Here is a 24,167-nt window from a genome sequence, read left to right as displayed (position 1 = left end):
GAACTGTCGCAACAGTGCACAGTCATCGAACCTGAAATGGGCAGACCCTACGGGTTCGAGAACTATGTAGACATGACCTGAGACACTCTCCGGTCAATATCCAATAGCGGGACCTAGATGCCCATATTAGATCCTACATATGCTACAAAGATATTTATCGGTTGAACCTCTTTGTCAAGGATTCAGTTAATCACGTACTCTATTCCCATTGTCCAGCGGTATGTTACTTGCCCGAGATTTGGTCCTCGGTATCTCCATACCTATTCAATCTCGTTACCGGCAAGTCTCTTTACTCATTCCTTAATACAAGATCACGTAACTAACTCCTTAGTCACATTGCTTGCAAGGCTTGTTGTGATGGTGTATTACGGAGTGGGCCCCGAGATACCTCTCCATTACACGAAGTGACAAATCCTAGTCTTGATCCATGCCAACCCAACACACACTTTCGGAGATACCTCTAGAGCACCTTCATAGTCGCCCAGTTACGTTGCGATGTTTGATACACACAAGGTATTCCTCCGGTGTCCGGGAGTTGCATGATCTCATGGTCATAGGAACACATACATTGACATGTAGAAAACAGTAGCAATAAACTGACACGGTGATATGCTATGTTCATAGTTTGGGTCTTGTCCATCCATCATTCTCCTGATGACGTGATGTCGTTATCAACTGAAAACACTTGTCTATGGCCAGGAAACCATGACCATCTTTGATCAACGAGCTAGTCAACTAGAGGCTCACTAGGGACACTGTGTTGTCTATGTATCGACACATGTATTTGAGTTTCCAATCAATACAGTTCTAGCATGGATAATAAAGAATTATCATGAACAAGGAAATATAATAATAACCAATTTATTATTGCCTCTAGGGAATATTTCCAACAGACGACACGTTCAAATGTAAGCCTCGACCCACCTTTTAAATGATGAATAATTATGCTGAAAACAGCCCCCCCTCTTTGGATTCCCTCTTTATTTAAACAATTTCTGTTTCTGTGCCTCTGCCTTATATCAATCATACATTACTTGGTAATGCAATGTCACGACTATGACGCATTAGGACCTCTGTCGAAACTACGACCACATGAAGCATGCCTCCCAAAGTACTTGCATGTTTTTAGAACAATCACAACTATGCAAGTGTTGTTGGGCGTCCGTGCAATGCCTTTGCCGTTCTAATGAGAGTTCTAAAAAAGGGTTCTAAGCAAATAGGCAGAACATGCAGAAAACACTCTTTTTGAGAAAAAAACATTCAAGGTATTTTACTTATCTCCACATGTTTGGTCCTTATGTTGGGTAGATGTGTATCATGGTCCTTGTCTTGGGCGGGCGTGTATGGTTGCCTTCCACTTCCCGGGCCTGTCATGAAGTAGCATTTTCCTTCTTCAAAAACTCTAACAGAAAAAGAAGAAATATTATGAACGCGTTATGCGTCCACAACACATCAATTAGACAATATTATAACTATGTGGAGCATGTATTACACTCTAAGTCATAAGCATGACTAAATTTAGCATGGTAATTTACATGATATTGCGAAGTGCTAGAGTCTAGTTATTAACTTTTTTAATGTATTTTGTTGGCTAGGGCAGATCCGGCATGCATGATACTTGCTACCAGAAACGGATCATCTTGACGTCCTATGGGTAGAACTTGCGAAAATGGTACTTTTGTATATTTTCAATGTTCCATGAATTTTGCACAAATTTCCCATCTTTGGTTTGTATATGTCGGAATCGGGGCTCTGCATTCCCAAGAAAAGGTTTGAACTCTAGGGTGCGCTCGCTCTCCTACCCTTCTCTATCTCTCAAGCTCACGACAACTCTCCGGTAGCACGAGCTAAAGAAGACAAACTAGGACACTCGGCAGTTTACCCAAGTTTGGGCCACCTTGTGGTGTAAAACCATAATCCTGCTTGGATAGATTGCTCATGGTGGAAGAAAGGTACAAAGATGCATTCTTGCCTTAATACAACACTATGAGCCTCGGATCCCCCTGTACGGAGGTCGGGCCTCTCCTTTATACTAGCCTCGGTAATCTTCCCCAAAAACACAATTGGCGGCAAGGGAAGCCAGAACGGCCATTTTGAAAGGGGACACGATTGCGGCTCGCCCTAACAAAGGTGGTCTTCACCTGCAAAAGACCTTCTTCGTGACGCGTTGGTAGGCTCGTGGGTGACCTCCCTCATGCCGAGCCCCCAGCCTTAGGCCTCTAGCACCGATCGGGAAAGTTGTGGGGGTTGCTTTGGGAACCCGCAACTGTCTCGGCTACCTTGAAACGAAAGGGGAAAGCCTCTTGGTTTGTGCCCGCTGGCACCGACCCTCGTACCACACAACATGGCTCACGTCACCCACGTGAGCAGGCCGGACCGTGCGATCCCGACACGTCGCCCTCGGCAAGTTCGCTTCTCGGGGGAAGGGGTGTGAGGAGGCGCCTCCTTCCTGCTAGCCTTGCAGGAAATGGCCTCGGGTGAACTAAGTGACCGTACCCTCACGGGGAAAGGTCCTCGCGAGGGTTGAACCCCTGGGCCTAAGCGAGGGGCCCCCGAGGCCCACATCACACACTAGGCTTTGGGTAGAAGGTAGGCGGGCCTGGGGACCCCTAGTCCCAAAGCCCCGATAATAGCCCCCGAGCCCGTGGTGTTTACAGCGCACCAGTCTGGGTGAGATGGTGTGGGAAATCTATTAGGTAACTATCGGCGTCCTGGGAATGGGGGTACCCAGACCTGCCTGCCTGCGGCCCAGGACTCGCACACTTCATCTACACAAGATCGACTGGCACGACACCACCCGAGAGAAGGCCCCGCGAGGGGCTAATCCTCTCGAGGAAGAGCGACATCAAGACCCGCACAGGCGTCCTCAGGACCCCTCCGGAGCGGCGGATTTTTTGAGGCAAGGCCAGAGCTTGGGAGTCAAGGGTGACGCCAGGGAAGGACAAGTGAGCAGTAGATGGCAGGACAGAACAGTTTCCCCTTTAGTGCAATGGAGGTGGGAGCGTACCAGGGCTCAAAAGGCATCTTCCAAAGGTTTCCCTTCCGGTGCAACAAGACCACGGCCGCCCGCAGGCAGGACGGGAGTCATCCCTGCGCCCACCTTTGCAGCACTGGCACCTACTTTGCAGGCGCAGACCACTTTTGACAGGGGAAGCATGTTCCCTTGTCCCTCATCAAAACTGGCCACTGTGGGATCCCTTCCCCCCAACGATAAGGGAAGAGGACCCAGGCCTCCAGTATAAATAGAGAGAGTAGGATACTTGAGAGAGGAGTTTTTTATAACAACCGAATAGAGTTCATTCTGACCAAAGGGCAATACACCAAGCCACTGGGTTTCCGAAGGCTCGGTAGCACAATCCTTGTTCATCCACCAACCTCCGCGAGAGGCAATCAACCAAAAGAAGGCGTAGGGTTTTATGCTTCACAGCGGCCCAAACTTGGGCTGGTTTGCCACTAAAGTTAGGGTGGCGCCCCCTCTAGGTTTGTCCCTCCACTAGCCCAGTCGCATGTGCGTGAGGTGGGGAGGTGTGCTCAGCCCACCAAAGGCTGGTGTGCATCCCTCATGGCCCATTTAGCCCCTCCGGGGCGGTGGCCCCTTCAGGTGGACCCCCAGAACCCTTCCGGCACCCGGAGTGCGCTACCGGTGAGGCACAAACTTTTTCCGGTAACCAACATGGAACTTCCAATATATCAATTTTTACCTCCAGACCATTCAGGAGCTCCTCGTGACATCCAGGATCTCATGTGCGACACCACACAACCTTCAGTCACCATCATTCATAACTCAACAATACCTAATCATAACTGAACGTTCAATGTGCAGACCCTGCGGGTTCGAGAACTAAGTAGATATGACCTGAGGCACTCTGTGTTCAATGACCAAAAGCGGGACCTGGATGCCCATATTGCCCCCTATGTATTCTATGAAGATCTTTATCGGTCGATCCACGATGTCAAGGATTTAATCAATCCCGTATACTGTTCCCTTTGTCCATCAGTATGTAACTTGCCCGTGATTCGATCGTCGATATCTCTATACCTAGTTCAATCTCGTTACCGGCAAGTCTATTTACTCGTTCCCTAATACAAGATCCCGTGACTAACTCCTTAGTCACATTGCTTGCAACCTCATTGTGATTTTGTATTACCGAGTGGGCCCTAGAGATACCTCTCCGTCATATGGAGTGACAACTCCTAGTCTCGAGTCACGCCAACCCAATAAACACCTTCGGAGATACATGTCGAAAACCTTTATAGTCATCTAGTTTCATTGTGACGTTTCATACACACAAGGCATTCCTCGGTGCTCGGGAGTTGCATGATCTCATGGTCATATAAACAGATACTTGACATGCAGAAAACAGTATCAATAAACTAACACGATCATATGCTATGTTCATAGTTTGGGTCTTTTCCATCACATCATTCTCCTAATTCTTCAGGAAACCTTGATCATCTTTGATCATTGAGCTAGTCCTTAGAGGCTCACTAGGGATAGTTTCTTGTCTATGTACCCACACATGTTTTTAAGTTTCCAATCAATACAATTATAGCATGGATAATAAACGATTATCATGAACATGGAAATATAATGATAACTAATTTATTATTGCCTCTAGGGCATATTTCCAATAGTCTCCCACTTGCACGAGAGTCAGTAATGTAGTTCACATCACTATGTGATTCACACCGAATGAGTTCTGGGGTTTTTCATGTTTTGCTCGCGAGAGGTTTTAGTCAATGGGTCTGAACCTTTCAGATCCATGTGTGCTTTACAAATCTCTATGTCCTACTATAGATGTTGTTACCACGCTCCATTTGAAACTATTCCAAGACTGCTCCATTATACAAATCTTGTGAGCTACTCAGAGTCATCCGGACTGGTGTCAAAGCTTGCATCAACGTAACCCTTTACGATGAACCCTTTTATCGCATCCATAATCGAGACACTTTTCCTTAGTAGTTAAGTTACTAAGGATAATTTTGAATGTTGACTAATGATCCATTCTTGGATCAGTCTCTTACCCCTTGACAGAGTCATGGCAAGGCACACATCAGGAGCGCTACACAACATACTATAGAGACTAAGTCTAAGGCATAGGGGACGACCTTCGTCCATTCTCTTTCTTCTGTCGTGGTCGAGCCTTGAGTCTTACTCAAATCCACACCTTACCACATAGTCAAGAACTCTTTCTTTGACCGATCTATTTTGAACTCCTTTGAAAACTTGTCAAGGTATGTTATTCGTTAATAGTTATGTCAAGCATCTTGATCTAACTCTATAGATCTTGATGCTTAGTATTTAAGTAGCTTAATCCAGGTTTTCCTTTAAAAACTCCTTTCAAACAAACCTATATGCTTTACAAAAATCTACATCATTTCTGATCAACAATATGTCAACCACATATACTTATCAGAAATTCTATAGTGCTCCCACTCACTTTCTTGGAAATACAAGTTCCTCATAAACTTTGTATAAACCTAAAAGCTTTGATCATCTCCTCAAAGCGTATATTGCAACTCCGAGATGCTCGCTCTAGTTCATAGAAGGATCACTTATGCTTGCATACTTGTTAGCATCCTCAGAATCAACAAAACCTTCTCGTTGTATCACATACAACCTTTCCTCAAGGAAACCATCGAGGAAACAATTTTTGACATCCATATGCTAGATTTCATAATCAAAAAATGCATCAACTGCTAAAATAATTCCAATAGACTTTACCACCGCTACAAGTGAGAAAGCCTCATCGTAGTCAACTCCTTGAACTTGTCGGAAACCTCTTTGCGAAAAGCCGAGCTTTCTAAATGGTGACATTCACCATTGTTATTTGTCTTCCTTTTAAAGATCCATTTGTACTTAATAGCCTTACGACCATCAAATAGTTTTTCCAAAGTCCACACTTCATTTTCGGATTTCATTGCCTCCAGCCATTGTCAGAATCCTATTTCGGATTTCATCGCCTCCAGTCATTGTCGGAATCCGGTCCCACCTTCGCTTCTCCATAGCTTGTATGTTCATTGTTTTCCATCAACATGACATCCAAGACAGGATTACCATACCATTCTGGAGAAGTACATGTCCTTGTCAACCTACAAGGTTCGGTAGTAAGTTGATCTGGAGCTTCATGATCGTCATCATTAACTTCCTCTTCAATTGGTGTAGGTGCACAGGAACATCTCCGGGTGCCCTGCTACACTCTGTTTCAAGTGACAGTTCAAGAACCTCATCAAGTTTCACCATCCTCCCACTCAATTCTTTCGAGAGAAACTCTTTCTCGATAAAGGACGCATTTTTAGCAACAAAAACTTTTCTTTTGGATCTGAGATAGGACATATACCCAATTGATTCCTTTGGGTATCCTATGAAGATGCAATTATCCGCTTCACGTTCGAGCTTATCAGGCTAAAGCCTTTTGATATAAGCATCACAACCCCAAACTTTACGGAACAAAAGCTTAGGTTTCTCCAACCATAGTTCATCTAGTGTCATCTCAACAGAATTACATGGTGCCCTATTTAAAGCGAATGTGGTTGTCTCTAATGCATAACCCCAAAATTATAGTGGTAATTTAATAAGAGACATTATAGTATGCACCATATCCAACTATGACTTTCGGACACACCATCACACTATGGTGTTCCAGGTGGCATGAGTTGTGAAACAATTTCCACATTTTATACCAAACTCGCAGCTCAGATATTCATCTCTACGATCATATCGTAGACATATTATCCTCTTGTCACGACGACACTTCAGACTTGTGATTCATCAAGTAAATACATGTGTATCTACCCAAATCATCACTGAAGTAAGAACACAACGATATTCACTTCGTGCTTCAGCACTCATTGGACTGCATACATCAAAATGTATTATTTCCAATAATTCACTTTCTCGTTCCATGTCACTGGAAAATGAAGCCTTTAGTCATCTTGCCCAGGTGGCATGATTTGCATGTCTCAAGTGAGTCCAAATCAAGTGAGTCGAAAAGATCCATATGAATGGAGTTTCTTTATGCGTTTTACGCCAATAGGGATGGTTCGCATGTCTCGGACGATTCAAAAACGAGTGAGTCCAAAGTTCCACCAACATGGAGCTTCTTCTTGCGTTTTATACCAATATGACTTAAGCCGCAGTGCCACAAGAAAGTGGTACTATCATTACTACTTTGTATCTTTTGGCATCAATATTGTGAACATGTGTATCAGTATGATAAAGATTCAATAAAGCATTCATATTAGGTGCATGACCATTGAAGGTATTATTCAGGTAAAAAGAGTAACCATTATTCTCTTGAAAAGAATAACTGTATTGGAATAAACACGATCCAATCATGTTCATTCTCACGCAAACACCAAACAACATTTAGGTTCAACACTTATCCCGAAGGTAGAGGGTGCATGCGATGGTTATCTCATCAACCTTGGAAACACTTCCAACTCACATCGTCACCTCATCTTCAGCTAGTCTCCGTCTATTTTGTAGCTTTTATTTTGAGTTACTAACATTTAGCAACACAACCCGTATCTTATACATATGTGCTACTAGGAGTACTAGTAATATGCACACCAATAACAAGTGTATCTAATATACTTCTGTTGATGTTGCCACCCTTCTTTTCTACCAACTGTCTAGGCCAGTTCTGCCCCAGTGATCATTCCCCTCATCATAGAAGCACATAGTCTCGGGTTTGGGTTCAACCTTGGGTTTCTTCATTGGAGTGATGACTGACTTGCCATTCTTGATATTTTCCTTCTTTACTTTGCCCTTCTTGCAACTAGTGGTTTCACTAACAATCAACAATTGATGCTCCTCCTTGATACCTACCTTCGCGGTGTCAAACATCGCGAATAGCTCAAGGATCGTCTTCTCCATCCCTGGTATGCTTTAGTTCATCACGAAGCTTAGTAGCTTGGTCGCGGTGACTTGGGAGAACTATGTCAATCACTATCTCATCTGGAAGAATAACTCCCACTCGATTAAAGTGATTATAGCACCCAGACAATCTGAGCACATGCTCAAAGATTGAGCTTTTCTCCTTTACTTTGTAGGCAAAGAATCTTGTTGGAGGTCTCATACCTCTTCAACACGGGCACGAGCAAGAAATCCTAATTTCAGATCTTGGAACATCTCATATGTTCCATGAACTTCAAAATGTCTTGGAGCCTCAATTCTAAGACGTAAAGCATGACGCACTAAACTATCATGTAGTCATCGAAACTGTTGGGGAACGTTGCATGGGAAACGAAAATTTTCCTATGCACACACAATACCTATCCATGGTGATGATCATCTACGAGAGGCGAAAGTGAATCTACATACCCTTGTAGGTCGCTAAGCGTAAGCATATATACCGCGGTTGATGGAGTGGAACATCTTCGCGATCCAAATCGCAGCCCGTCCCGTGATCTCATCACGATCCGTCCTGATCTAGTGCCGAACAGACAGCACCTCCGCGTTCAGTACACGTATAGCTCTATGACGATCCCCACCTTCTTGATCTAGCAAGAGGGGCGGAGATCTAGATGAGTTCTCCAGCACGGCGGCGTGGTGGTGGTGGTGAACTAATCGAGCAGGGCTTTGCCTAAGCATCGTCGAACTAGACTAGAGGAAAACAGATTTAGAGAGAAGTAGAGGGAGCACGTGGCAATTAGGGTTAGCCCTCACGTGTAAAACCTCTAGTATATATAGGATGGGGAGAACGGGAGGCTGCCTTGGCCCCTCCTCCAAGGATAGGTTCGGCCGAGCCAACAAGTGAGGCATCCTATTAGGACTCCTTCCTAATTTAGAAACCCTTTCCACCTTTTGGCTTTTTGCCTTATTCCTCCACTCCAGCCGCATGGACCCTTAAGTGAGGCTTTGGCCAGACCACTAGGGGCTGGTATACCTCCTCTCACAGCCCATGAAGTCTTTGGGTCATCCAACCCCTCTTGATGGTTCATCGGTACCCTCCTGACGCTCCGCGTATACTACCGATGAGCCCGATTCTTTTCCGGTGACCAAAGCAGGACTTCCTATATATCGTTCATTACCTTTGGACCATTGCGGAATCCTCGTGACGTCCGGGATCTCATCTGGGACTTCGAACAACTTTCGGTCACCAACATACATAACTCAATAATACAAAAACTTCACCGAACCTTAAGTGTGCAGACCCCGCGGGTTCGAGAACTATGCATACATGACTTGAGAAACTCCCGAGTCAATAACCAATAGCGGGACCTGGATGCCCATATTTGCTCCTACATATTCTACGAACATCTCTATCAGTTGAACCTCTATGTCAAGGATTCAGTTAATCCCATATGTTGTTCCCTTCGTCCTTCGGAATGTTACTTGCCCGAGATTCGATCGTCGGTATCTCCATACCTAGTTCAATCTCGTTACCGGCAAGTCTGTTTACTCATTCCGTAATACAAGTTCCTGTGATTATATCCTTAGTCACATTGCCTGCAAGGCTTGTTGTGATGTTTTATTACCGAGTGGGCCTCGAGATACCTCTTTGTCACACGGAGTGACAAATCGTAGTCTTGATCCATGCCAACTCAACAAACACCTTCGGAGATACCTGTAGAGCACCTTTATAGTCACCTAGTAACTTTGCGACGTTTGATACACACAGGGTATTCCTCCGGTGTCCGGGAGTTGCATTTTCTCATGGTCATAGGAACAGATACATTGAAATGCAGAAAATAGTAGCAATAAACTGACACGGTCATATGCTACGTGTATAGTTTGGGTCTTTTCCATCACATCATTCTCGTAATGATGTGATCCCGTTATTAAGTGACAACACTTCTCTATGGCTAGGAAACCTTCACCACATTTGATCCACGAGCTAGTGAACTAGAGGCTCACTAGGGACAGTCCGTTGCCTATGTACCCACACATGTATTTGAGTTTCCAATCATTACAATTCTAGCATGGATAATAAACGATTATCATGAATAAGGAAATATAATAATAACCGATTTATTATTGCCTCTAGGGCATATTTCCAACAGTCTCCCACTTGCACTAGAGTCAATAATCTAGTTCACATCACTATGTGATTGTAAAGAATCTAACACCCATTCAGTTCTCGGGTTTGATCGTGTCTTGCTCGTGAGAGAGGTTTTTAGTCAACTGGTCTGAACCTTTCATATTCGTGCTTTACAAATCTCTATCTAATCCTATATATGCTCCTACCACACGCCATTTGGAACTATTCCAAACGACCGCTCCACAATACGAATCCGGTTTACTTCTCAGAGTTATCCGGATTAGTGTCAAAGCTTGCATCGAGTAACCCTTTACGAAGAACCCTTTAATCACCTCCATAATCAAGAAAAATTCCGTAGTCCACCAGTTACTAAGAATAACTTTGACCATTGTTCAGTGACTCAATCCTGGATCACCTTTTGTACCCCTTGACAAACTCATGGCAAGGCACACATCACGTGCGGTACGCAACATGGCATACTATAGAGCCTATGGCTAAGGCATAGGGGAAGACCTTCATCATTTCTCCTTTTTTTTGCTGTTGGTCGAGCTTTGAGTCTTACTCAAATTCACACCTTACAACACAGCCAAGAACTCCTTCTTCGCAGATCTATTTTGAACTCCTTGTATAACTTGTCAAGGCATTCATTTCATTGGAAGTTTTTATCAAGCGTCTTGATCTATCTCTATAGATGTTCATGCTCAATGTTCAAGTAACTTAATCCAGGTTTTCCTTTGAAAAATACTTTTCAAACAACCCTATATGCTTTCCAGAAATTCTACATCATTTCCTATCGACAATATGTTAACCACATATACTAATCAGAAATTCTATAGTGCTCCCACTCACTTCCTTGGAAATACAAGTTTCTCATACACTTTGTGTAAAACCAAATACTTTGACCATATCATCAAAGCTTATATTCCAACTCCGGGATGCTTTATCCAGTCCATAGAAGGATCATCGGAGCTTACATACTTGTTAGCATCCTTAGGATCGAGAAAACCTTCTGGTTGTATCGCATACAACATTTCCTGAAGGAAACCGTCGAGGAAACAATGTTTTCACATCCTATCTGCAAGATTTCATAAATAATGCAACAAATTCTAACATAATTCCAATAGACTTTTAGCATCGCTACGAGTGATAAAGTCTCAACATAGTCAATTCTTTGAACTTCTCGGAAACATCTTTGCGACAAGTCAATATTTCTTAATGGTGAGTTTTCATCATCATCGTCTGTCTTCCTTTTAAAGATCCATCTGTATTTAACAGTCTTACGACCATCAAGTAGTTCTTCCAAAGTCTACACTTTGTGTTCATACATGGATCCTCTCTCGGATTTCGTGGCCTCCAGCCATTTTGTCGGAAACAGGGCCCACCATCGTTTCTCCATAGTTCATAGGTTCATCGTTGTCCAACAACATGACCTCCAAGACAGGATTACCGTACCACTCTGGAGTAGTACATTTCCTTGTCGACCTACGAGGTTTGCAATAACTTGATCCGAAGCTTTATGATCACTATCAGCAGCTTCCACTTCAATTGGTGTAGGCGCCACAGGAACAACTTCCTACGCCCTGCTACACAATGGTTGAAGTGAAGGTTCAATAACCTCATCAAGTTACCACCATCCTCCCACTCAATTCTTTTGAGAGAAACTTTTCCTCGAGAAAGGACCCGTTTCTACAAAAAACACTTTGCTTTCGGATCTGAGATAGGAGGTATACCCAACCATTTTGGGTGCGCTATGAAGATGCATTTATCCGCTTTGGGTTCGAGCTTATGAGGGTGAAACTTTTTCACATAAGCATCGCAGCCCAAACTTTTATGAAACGACAGCTTAGGTTTTCCAAACCATAGTTCATACGGTGTCACCTCAACAGAGTTATGTGGTGCCCTATTTAAAGTGAATGCAGTTGTCTCTAATGCCTAACCCAAAAACGATAGTGATAATTTGATAAGAGACATCATAGTATGCACTATATCCAATAGGGTGCGGCTATGATGTTCGGACACACCATCCCACCATGGTGTTCCAAGTGGCATTAGTTATGAAACAATTTCCACATTGTCTTAACTGTGTACCAAACTCGCAACTCATATATATTTACCTCCACGATCACATCGTAGACATATTATCCTCTTGTCACGACGATCTTCACTTTGAAATGGCTTGAACTTTTCAATATTTCAGACTTGTGATTCATCAAGCAAATATTCCTGTATCTACTCAAATCGTGAGTGAAGTAAGAGCATAACGATATCCACAACACTCATTGGACTGCACACATCAAAATGTATTACTTCCAACAAGTTACTTTCTTGTTCCATCTCACGAGAAAACGAGGCCTTCAGTCATCTTGCCCATGTGGTTTGACTTGCATGTCTCAAGTGATTCAAATTAAGTGAGTCCAAACTATACATATGCATGGAGTTTCTTCATGCGTTTATATCAATAGGCATGGTTCACATGTCTCAAACGTTTCAATAACGAATGAGTCCAAAGATCCATCTGCATGCAGCTTCTTCATGCATTTTATACCAATATAACTCCAGCGGCAATGTTGCTAGTGAGTGCTACTATTATTACTACTTTTTATCTTTTCACATCAATATTATGAACATGTGTATCACCACGATCGAGATTCAATAAACCATTCATTTTAGGTGCAAGACCATTGAACGTATTATTCAAATAAACAGAGTAACCATTATTCTCTTTAAATGAATAACCGTATTGTGATCAACACAATCTAATCATGTCTATGCTCAACGCAAACACCAAACAACAAATATTTAGGTTTAACACTAATACTGATGGTAGAGGAAGCGTGTCATGTTGATCACATCAACCTTGGAATTACTTCGAATGCACATCGTCAACTCACCATTGCTAGTATCCGTTTAATCTATAGCTATAATTTTGAGGTATTAACACTTATCAACTCAACGGGTATCTAATACCCTGGTGCTACCACGAGTACTAGTAAGGTACACATGAATATTACGTATATCCGATATAATTTTGTCAATTTTGCCAGCCTTCTCAACTACCAAGTATCTAGGGCAGTTCCGCTTCAGTGATCGTTCCCCTCATATAAGAAGCACTCAGTCTCGGGTTTGGGTTCATCCTTGGGGTTTCTTCACTAGAGAAGCAATTGGTTTGCCGTTTCATCAACTACCAAGTATCTAGGGCAGTTCCGCTTCAGTGATCGTTCCCCTCATATCAGAAGCACTTAGTCTCAGGTTTGGGTTCATGCTTGGGTTTCTTCACTAGAGCAGCAACTGGTTTGCGGTTTCATGAAGTATCCCTTCTTGCCCTTGCTCTTCTTGAAACTAGTGGTTTTAATAACCATCAAGAATTGATGCTCATACTTGATTTCTACTTTCGCGGTGTCAAACATCGCGAATATCTCAAGGATCATCATATATATCCTTTATATATTATAGTTCTTCACGAAGCTCTAGTAGCTTGGTGGCAGTGACTTTGGAGAAATATGTCAATCACTATCTCATCTGGAAGATCAACTCCCACTCGATTCAAACGATTGAGCTTTTCTCCCTTACTTTCTAGACAAAGAATCTTGTCGGAGGTATCATACCTCTTGACATGGGCATGAGCCTAAAATCCCAATTTCATCTCTTGGAACATCTCATATGTTCTGTGACGTTCAAAACGTCTTCGGTGGCTCAATTCTAAGTCGTTAAGTATTACCATTGAACTATCACGTAGTCATCAAAAACGTGTATGTCAGATGTTCGCAACATCCACGGACAACGTTCGTGGTTCAGCACACTAAGCGGTGTATTAAGAACATAAGCCTTATGTGTAGCAATGAGGACAATCCTTGGTTTACAGACCCAGTCCTCATAATTTCTATTATCATCTTTCAACTAAGCTTTCTCTAGGAACATATCAAAAATAGCAGAGCTACAGCGCAAGCTACATCATAATTTGCAAAGACATTTTGACTATGTTCGTGATAATGAGTTCAATTAATCATATTACTTAAGAACTCCCACTCAAATTGACATCCCTCTAGTCATCCGAGTGTCGCATGATCCAAATTCACTAACTCAAGTCCAATCATCACGTGAGTTGAGTTTAGTTTCAACAGTGAACATCTCCATGTTGATCATATCAACAATATGATTCATGCTCGACCTTTCGGTCTCTTGTGTTCCGTGGCCATGTCTTTACATGATAGGCTCGTCAAGATTAACCCAAGTGTTCCACGTGTACAACTGTTTTGCGCCCGTTGTATGTGAACGTTGAGTCTATAACACCCGATCATCACATCATGTCTCAAAACGACGAACTGTAGCAATGGTGCACAGTCGGGGAGAACACAATTTTATCTTGAAATTTTAGTGAGGGATGACCTTATAATGTTATCGTCGTCCTAAGTAAAACAAGGTGCATAAAAGGATTAACATGACATGCAAATCATAAGTGACATGATATGGCCATGAACTTGTGCTTCTTGATCTCCATCATCAAAACATCGGCATGATCTCCATCGTCACCGGCGCCACACCATGACCTCCATCATCATGATCTCCATCATTGTGCTACCATTGAGGTTGTCGCTCTAACTATGTTGTTACTACTAAAGCTACTTCCTAGCGATATAGCAAGAGCATCTGGAAGCGCAAAATAAATTTAAAGACAACCCTATGGCTCCTGTCGGCTGCCGTAGCATCGACGTGCAAGTCGATATTTAAATATTACAACATGATCATCTCATACATCCAATATATTATATCCTGTCTTTGGCCATATCACATCACATGCATGACCTACAAAAACAAGTTAGACGTCCTCTAATTTGTTGTTGCATGTTTTACGTGGCTGCTATGGGTATCTAGTATGATTGCATCTTACTTACACAAAGCCACAACAGTGATATGGAAATTTCTATTTAACCTTCAATCCATCAATACCGCCGAATCAAGAAAAGACTAAGGAGGGTAGCAAATTGAACATAAACACCCATATACTCTTTTGTGTTCTAGTCGACATGTCATCTATGCATGAACCTAGCTCATGATGCCACTGTTGGGGAACATTGCATGGGAAACAAAAAAAATTCCTACGCACACGCAATACCTATCCATGGTGATGATCATCTACTAGAGGGGATAGTGAATCTACATACCCTTGTAGATCGATAAGAGGAAGCATATATAACGCGGTTGGTGTAGTGGAACATTTTCGTGATCCAAATCGCAGCTCGTCCCGCGATCTCGTCATGATCCGTCTCGATCTATTGCCGAACGGACGACACCTCTGCGTTCAGCACACGTACAGGTCGATGACGATCCCCGACTTCTTGATCCATCAAGAGGGGTGGAGAGATAGATGAGTTCTCTTGCACGACGGTGTGGTGGTGGTGGTGGTGAACTATACCAGAAGGTCTACGTGTAAGCACCGCCGACCTATATTAGAGGAGAAACAAATTTAGAGAGAAGCAGAGGGCGCACGTGGCAAATAGGGTTATCCCTCCCCAATAAAACCTCTTGTATATATTGGCGGGAGAGGTGGGGAGGCTTCCTTGGCCCCTCCTCCAGGGAGAGGTTCGGCCGAGCCAACAAGGGAGGAATCCACCTCCCACAAGGGAGGTGGAATCCTATTAGGACTCCTTCCTAATTTAGAAACCCTTTCCACCTTTGGCCTTTTGCCTTATTCATCCACTCCAGCCACATGGGCCCTTAGGGGAGGCTTTGGCCAGCCCACTAGGGACTGGTCTATCTCTTCTCACAGATCATGAAGCCTTTGGGTCGTCACAACCCTCCCGTTGGTCCCCGGATACCCTCCCGTACTCCCGGTACACTACCGATGAGCCGGAACTTTTTTGGTGACCGAAACAGGACTTCCTATATCAACCTTTACCTCCGGACCAGACCGGAGCTCCTTGTGACCTCCATGATATCATCCGGGACTCCGAACAACCTTAGGTAACCAACACCTATAACTCAACTATACCGAAACGTCATCGAACCGTAAGTATGCAGACCCTACGGGTTCGAGAACTATGCGGGACCTGGATGCCCGTATTGGCTCCTAAATATTCTATGAAGATCTCTATCTATTGAACTTCTATGTCAAGTGTTCAGTTAATCCCGTATGCTGTTCCCTTTGTACTTCGGTATGTTACTTGCCCGAGATTCAATCGTCGGTATCTCCATACATAGTTCAATCTCGTTACCGGCAAGTCTCTTTACTCGTGCCGTAATACAAGATCCCATGATTAACTCATCAATCACATTGCTTGCAAGCCATGTTGTGATGTTGTATTACAGAGTTGGCCCCGATATACCTATCTGTCACATGGAGTGACACATCCGAGTCTTGATCCATGTCAACCCAACAGACACCTTGGGAGATAATTGTAGAGCATATTTATAGTCACCCTGTAACGTTGCGACGTTTGATACATACAAGATATTCCTACGGCTTCCGAGAGTTGCATGATCTCATGGTCATAGGAACAGATACATTGACATGCGGAAAATAGTAGCAATAAACGGACAATATCATGTGCTACGTTTATAGTTTGGGTCTTGTCCATCACATCATTCTCGTAATGATGTGATCCCGTTATCAGGTGACAACACTTGTCTATGGCGAGGAAACCTTGACCATTTTCGATCAACGAGCTAGTCAACTAGAGGCTCACTAGGTACAGTGTGTTGCCTATGTATCCACACATGTATTTGAGTTTCCAATCAATACACTTCTAGCATGGATAATAAACGATTATCATGAACAAGGAAATATAAGAATAACCAATTTATTAGTTCCTCTAGGGAATATTTCCAACAAAAACATGTATGTAAGATGTTTGCAACGTCCACAAATGATGCTTGGGATAGCACATTGAGCGGTGCATTATGAGCGTAAGCCTTTTGTGCAACAATGAGGACAATCCTCAGTTTATGGACCCAGTCCGCATAATAGCTACTATAATATTTCAACTTAGTTTTCTCTAGGAACGTATCAAAATACAGGGGAGCTACTAAGCAAGCTAATCATCTACAACATAATTTGCAAATATATTTTGACTATGTTCATGATAATGAGTTCAAATAATCATATTACTAAAGAACTCCCAATCAAATTTACATCCCTGTGGTCATTCGAATGGTACATGATGCAAATTCACCGACCCATGTCCGAGCATCACGTGAGATGAGGTGACTTCAATAGTGAACATCTCCATGTTGATCATATCTTCTATATGACTCATGTTTGACCTTTCGGTCTCCTATGTTCCGAGGCAATGTCTATACATGCTAGGCTCTTCAAGTTTAACCCGGGTGTTCTGCGTGTGCAAAATTGTCATGCACTCGTTGTATATGAACATAGAGTCTATCACACCCAATCATCACGTGGTGTCTTGAAACAACGAACTATCGCAACAGTGCACACTTGGGGAGAACACAATTTTATCTTGAAATTTTAGTGATGGATCACCTTATAATGCTACCGTCGTCCTAAGAAAAACAAGGTGCATAAAAAGGATTAACATCACTTGCAAATCACAAGTGACATGATATGGCCATGAACTTGTGCTTTTTGATTTCCATCTTCAAAGCACCGACATGATCTCCATCATCACCCGCACAACACCATGATCTCCATCATTGTGTTCCATCAAGGTTGTCGCACCAACCATGCATGTACTACTATTTCTACCATTTAGCGATAAAGTAAAGCATTACATAGCGCTTAATGATTGATACGCAGGTCGTAAAATAATTAAAGACAACCCTATGGTTCCTGCCGGTTGTCGTAGCATCGACATGCAAGTCGATATTAACTACAACATGATCATCTCATACATCAAATATATATCAACACGTCTTTGGCTATATCATATCACAACATACCCTGCAAAAACAAGTTAGACGTCCTCTAATTTGTCGTTGCATGTTTTACGTGGTTGCTATGGGTATCTAGCAAGAACGCTTCTTACCTACACAAAAACCAAAAAAATGATATGAAAGTTGCTATTTAACCTTCTACAAGGATCGCCTCTATCGAATTAGATTCAACTAAAGTAGGAGAGACAGACACCCGCCAACCATCCTTATGCAACAAGTTGCATATCTGTCGATGGAACCGGTCTCTCATACGCGGACGAGTAAGGTTGGTTCGGGGCGCTTCATCCCACACTACCACCGAATCAAGAAAAGACTAAGGAGGGCAGAAATCTGAATATCAACGCCCACAAACTCCTTTGTGTTCTACTCGAGATGTCATCCACGTGTAGACCTAGCTCTGATACCACTATTTGGCAATGTTGCATGGAAAACAAAAAAATTCCTACGCGCACCAAGATCAATCTATGGAGATCAACATCTATGAGGGGGGAGTGCATCTACATACCCTTGTAGATCGCTAAGAGAAAGCGTATAGATGTAGTGGAATGTCTTCATGATCCAATCACGATTTGTCCCGCGGTCTCATCGCGATTCGTCCCGCAATCCCATCATGACCCATCCCGGTCTAGTGCCACATGGACGACACCTCCGCGTTTAGCACACGTACAACTCGATGATGATCTCCACCTCCTTGATCCACCAAGCAAGGGTGGATAGGTAGATGAGTTCTCCGTCAGCATGATGGCATGGCAGCAGTGGTGGTGTAGTTGTTCCGGCAGGGCTTCACCAAGCACTGCTGAAACCGATCTAGAGGAGAAAACTAATATATGGGAGAGACAAGGTGTCGGTGCATTAAAGACTTGGGTCCCTAGTGCCCCAGACTTGTGCACGGGCGCAAAGGGCCCCTGACGGCAGGGCATGGCAGAGTCCAGACAAGATGCGCCCCCAAGATTACAAAGTCCCCAGCAATCCTGTCTTGCCGGGAAGATAACCAAGGCCACACCCGTTTAGTGGGCGTGATGAACTCACCAGGCACAAGGCCTCGACAAACCTTCCTTGCCGGGACGACAACCGAAATCCCAGGCAAGCTTCCTTGCTGGGACGAAGACCCAAGACCCCGACAAGCTCCCTTGTCGGGATGACGGGCTAGGCACTAGAGGGCAACCGCCCTTGCCACAGTGCCACCGCCCCCAAGTTCTAGCACATTCCGCCTGTGCCACCGCAGCGTCCAGGTGTCGAAACGCCTGGACACATGTCTTCACCAGCACTTTGCTGAGAAGGACAAGACGTGCATTTAATGCACCTGACGTCGGTAGATGAATAAGCACCGCTCTAGGTTCACTGTAACTTCTCATCAACCTACCACCAAGCACTTTAGGTGACCCCTTTGCCTATCAAAGGAGGCCCTTACCTCATTCACAAGGGGTTAGACTCTTTGCACATTGGCCAGACGACGGTTATCATCAGTCACTGTAATGAACAACGAAACGCTTAATGTGATCAAACGAGAAGGACGTAGGGTTTTCGCGTTGGCGGCCCTAACCTAGGTAAAAAGGCTTGCCAGGTGTTGATTGTTAGCTCTCCTCTTAACATCGGCTTTCCCCGCCCTACGATCACAAGGGTATTACGTTGATTCCCATACGTTTCGACTTAGCATCGGCGACATCTTTGGTGCGCTAGGTATGGGGAGGAAGGGTTGCATTAACCTGACCTAGCCATCAGCACACCACCTCTTCTTCATCGCCATGGCCCCAAAGATAAGGGGCGCTCCGGCGTCCAACGCTCCCGTACCCAGTCCTCCGGTCCCGGCGAGGGCAGGAGAAGGTACGGGCGCAGGACAAGAAGGCAGAGGTCCCGAGCTTCCACAACATTCTGGAGAGCAAACCCAGGCGAGTGGGGTCGCTGGCGGCCATGGCGATCATCCTCACCCTGGTGCGTTGAAGGACATGGGCGCGTGGACAACCGACGGCGCGGCCACGTCCAAAGATGCGCCGACGCGTTTCAAGGCGCCCACGCAAGCCCACACGTCACATACTTCTTAGGCCACACATGACGGATCACCCCAGGAGGGCGGCGATCCTTCCCCATCTAAGGGGACCATTGGACCCCGTTCTCAAGGTACGCCGAGCAGGCGCACCTGTTTTGCTAGGGTGCGGGCTGGCGAGCCACCGCGTGACCAACGGGGAGCTCCTTCTAGCACGGTTAGAAGTAAGAGCCCCTTGAGGTCTTCGCACATCTCGCGCCGCCCGCACCGGTGGAAGCACTGAAGCTGGCCCAGCTGGTCCTAGATTTGCCTCCAACGGCGGACAAGCAAAAGGAGTGGAGGGCCACCATCCAGAGCCTCCTCGTAGTTACCGATGGAAACCAGCCGCATCAGACGGGGACGTCGAAACGACTCTCCAGCAAGCACGCTCGGGACCGTGGCAAGAAGACAGGGGCTCCCACGGCCACCGTGCACCCTCCTCCATGGTGGCAGGAATGGGTCATCGTCTTTGACCAACAACACCGCAGAGTATGAAGGGCTGCTTGCCGGGCCCAGGATTGCGACAGATCTTGGAATTCGGAAGCTCCTCATCAGAGGTGACTCCCAACTGGTCATTCGGTAGGTCAACAAAGACTATTGGAGCCCGTTGACGAAAGCCTATGTGGAGGAAGTGAGAAAGTTGGAGGAACGATTTGACGGTCCACAGATGGAGCACGTACTTCGTGCCGAAAACACCATCGCAGATGACCTGTCAAAGCGCGCAACACTTAAACTTCTTGTGGAACCAGGGACTTTCGTGCTACGACTGACTCAACTCTCTATGGCACCATCAACCAAGCCAAACAAAAGGAAGAAGCTTAACTCCGGCAAGCACTTCCTGGCAGACCTACAAAGGAGCGCCGTCAAAAACCTTGCCGCGGAAGAAGTTGCCGGACCTGAAGCAAAGCCTGCCGGGGGGGATCCCACCCCAGCAGAAGAGATGCCGTTAGTCCTTGTCGTCGAGCCTCATGCTCTGGCATGGGTGCAACACATAGTCCGATACCTCCAAATTGGGGAATTTCCCGAGGAACCCGAAGAAGTAGAAAAAGTGGCCCGCCAGTCAAGCATGTACCAATTCATGGATGATGCCCTCTATAGAAGGCGACTGAATGGCATGAAGCTGAAATGCATTCCCAAGGAGGAGGGACTGGAGCTGTTGGCCGAGATACACGGAGGAATATGTGGATCCCACATAGGGTCGAGGGCCCTCACCGGCAAGGCGTTTCGGCAAGGTTTCTTCTGGCCCACAACCCTCCACGATGCGACCGCACTAGTAACCAAGTGTGAAGCGTGCCAGTTCCATTCAAGAAAACTTCATCAGTCAGCACAAGCTCTCCAAACAATCCCTGTCTCATGGCCATTCTTGTTCTGGTGGCTCGATATCTTCGTATCCTTCCCCCGCGCCGCCGGGGGCTTTGAGTACTTGTACGTCGTAATCAACAAGTTCACAAAGTGGCCAGAAGTGGAGACAGTGAGAAAGGTAATAGCGCAATTGGCCGTCAAGTTCTTCAAGGGATAGTCTATCGCTTTGGCACCCAATTCACGAGCCGCATCTTCATGCAATACGCCAGGGACCTCGGCAGCAAAATGTGCTTCACTTCTGTCGCTCACCCTAGGAGCAACAGTCAAGCCGTAAGAGCAAATGCCAAGGTACTGCGCGGGCTCAAGACCAGGACTTTTGACAAGCTGCACGAGCATGGAAGGCACTAGATTGATGAACTGCCGCCGGTTCTTTGGTCGATCAGAATGACACCAAATCGAGCCACCGTCCAGACACCCTTCTCCCTGGTCTACAGGGCAGAAGCAGTTCTTCCCACGGAACTCATCTATGGATCACCTCTAGTGCTCGCTTATGATGAGCTTGAGCAAGAGCAATTGCGCCCAGACGACGCAGTGCTCCTCGAGGAGACCCGGATTTAGGCGGTTGTGCGAGCCTCTCGCTACCAGCAATCCTTGCACCGCTATCATAGCCGCAAGGTAGGAGCCAGAATTTTTGAGGAAGGCGACATTGTTCTTCGGCACATTCAGTCGTCCAAGAATACAAACAAGTTAACGCCGAAGTGGGAAGGCCCATATCGAGTAGTGCGAGTCACCAGACCCGGCGCTGTCCGCCTGGAGACTGAAGATGGCTTACCGGTGAGCAACTGCTGGAATATAGACCATCTTCGAAAGTTCTACCCATAGGGAGAGGTTGTCGGGCTGACCGGCAACCACCTTTTTGTACAAGTCTTGCCGAAGTTGCATGTAATCCTTTGTATAAAGCCAGGTGAAGACCCTGAGCGCAGTCAAATAAAGCATAGCATTCTGCATCATCATATAGATTCTCATGATAGAAAACATGCATGCATCTATGATTTTGTGAAACGCACAGACTAACAAGGGGACCATAGCCCCGGCAGATAATTTCGATTTTTTCTTCTTTCACTCGAAAGACAGGAAGAACCCCGCGCACTGGTTTGCCGGGGGGAAGATAGTGGGGACGCCCACGGAAGCAGTGAGCGCCAAGATAATCCACTCAAGGCCAAAAGAAGTAAACACAGCTGGCAGATAAGTTGCAAACACTTTGAGTACGCCATCGGGTAAGTGCGTTCCTCTCCTCTCTAAACACCCTCGACTCTCACATATGGAAAAACCTGTGCCCTGGGGATCACTGTCACGAGCCTCCCACAGGTCGCCTCAAAGCGCGCTCAACGACACAGGTGGCTTGTCCGGCACACCTCTTCTGTAAATAGCATGCTCGACGACCCACGAAAAAATACAGAAAGGAGCTGGACGTCCCGCCAGTAGTGACGACCCCCGACAAAGTATCGCAGGAAAGAGAGAAGGGGGCGATAGAGGAAGAGAAACACTGCTCTCTCAAACGAAGCATTTAGTATACTACAAATAACAATGTTTAAAGCATAGATTACAATAACAAGGGGCACGGGGGCTAGTCTCGCCGCGGTCCTTGCACTCTCTTAACCTTGTCTATCCTGTCAACGATTGGCATAACCTTCTCCTCGAAGGGCTTGGGGTCCACTTCCTTCGGCAGGCGTACCATGGAGAGGTTCAAATCGGGGTTCCTGTATGCCAGCTTGGTGAGCACTTCGAGGAGGACGTTCTGGCACAGCCGCTGGGCCTCGCTCGCCAGCCGCGTCGCCTCGTCGGTATGGAGAAGCTTCAAGGCGTCTGTCAGACTCTCGAAGAACAAGGCTAAATTAACACTCAGAAGGGCCCCCGGAGAAGGATCATGGCCAGGGCCTTCGTGATCCATGGTGGCTAGCTGATCGGCGATGGCAGACACGGCGTTAAAAAGGCGCTCCGTCCACAACTTGACAACCTTCACGTACTTGTTGTGGTCGACGGAAGCGGCATCGAGCTGTTTCGCCGTGACCTGGAGCCTCCGAGTCAAATCCTCCTCCCGGGGCCAGTCCCTCGTTGAGTGCCTCCTCCATGGAAGTCAACTTGGCCCGCCGGGCGTCTAGGGAGCCATTGGCGCTACGAAGCTGGGCGACCTTGTGAGTCACAGCAACCTCTGCATCCTTCAAACTGGTGAGGGCCTTGTCCCTCGCGGAGGAAACCACAGATACCTTGTCACGGAGGCCATCGACCTCTTCTTCGAGCTCTTTCACCATCCCGGTGAGCCCATCCTTGCCGACTAAGGCCGGAGACGCCCGGTCGGTGACCTCCTGGAGCTTGCCGGCGTATTCCAAAGCCTGGACATTGAGGTCGCTCTTTAACTGGTCTGCCAGCTCCTGAGTGCGCTCGTCGCCAGTCCCTTGACCTCCTCATCCTTGGCACAGAGACACTCGCTGAGCGCACACTCGCGAGCAGCGCGCTCCTTCTCATGGTCTTCCAGGCTGATCCGGATGTTGGTGAGGCAGGCTTCCTCGGCTGAGGTTCGACGCCGAGACTCTTCCTCCTCCTTCTGGACATCATCCGACCGAAGGTTGAGCACTTGGTCCTCGACCTTTAGCTTCTCGCGCTCGTTCTGCAGTGCCTTGTAGGCCTCGTCGAAGTGAGCCTGCGTTTCTTCAAAATGCTTCTCCAACGCCTCCTCCTCCGCCTTGACGACCTCCTCCCGGGATTCCAACTTCTCCCTCCTGAAGCGATACAAGGCTTGGAGCTGGCTGACGTGGTCTCTCATGGACATAAAGAGTTGCCCTTAGCTGAGCTTTCCGCCGCCGGTCTCCAGCCCCACCGAGGCATTTGGACCAACACCAGCGGAAACCCCCGCATCGACGCTCTCCCCCTCCACCAGGATCCTCGATCGCTCCGCCCCCGGCGGG

General features: G+C 46.0%; 1 pseudogene; it reads right to left on the bottom strand.

Annotated features, from left to right (window-relative positions):
• Nucleotides 1–21,597, bottom strand: part of LOC123408841 — a 68,565-nt pseudogene extending 46,968 nt beyond the window's left edge.
• Between the last annotated feature and the right edge of the window lie 2,570 nt (nucleotides 21,598–24,167).

This window comes from Hordeum vulgare, chromosome 7H (assembly GCF_904849725.1).
Source record: "Hordeum vulgare subsp. vulgare chromosome 7H, MorexV3_pseudomolecules_assembly, whole genome shotgun sequence".
Classification (NCBI taxonomy): Eukaryota; Viridiplantae; Streptophyta; class Magnoliopsida; order Poales; family Poaceae; genus Hordeum; species Hordeum vulgare.
This window is presented reverse-complemented; position numbering and strand designations above follow the sequence as displayed.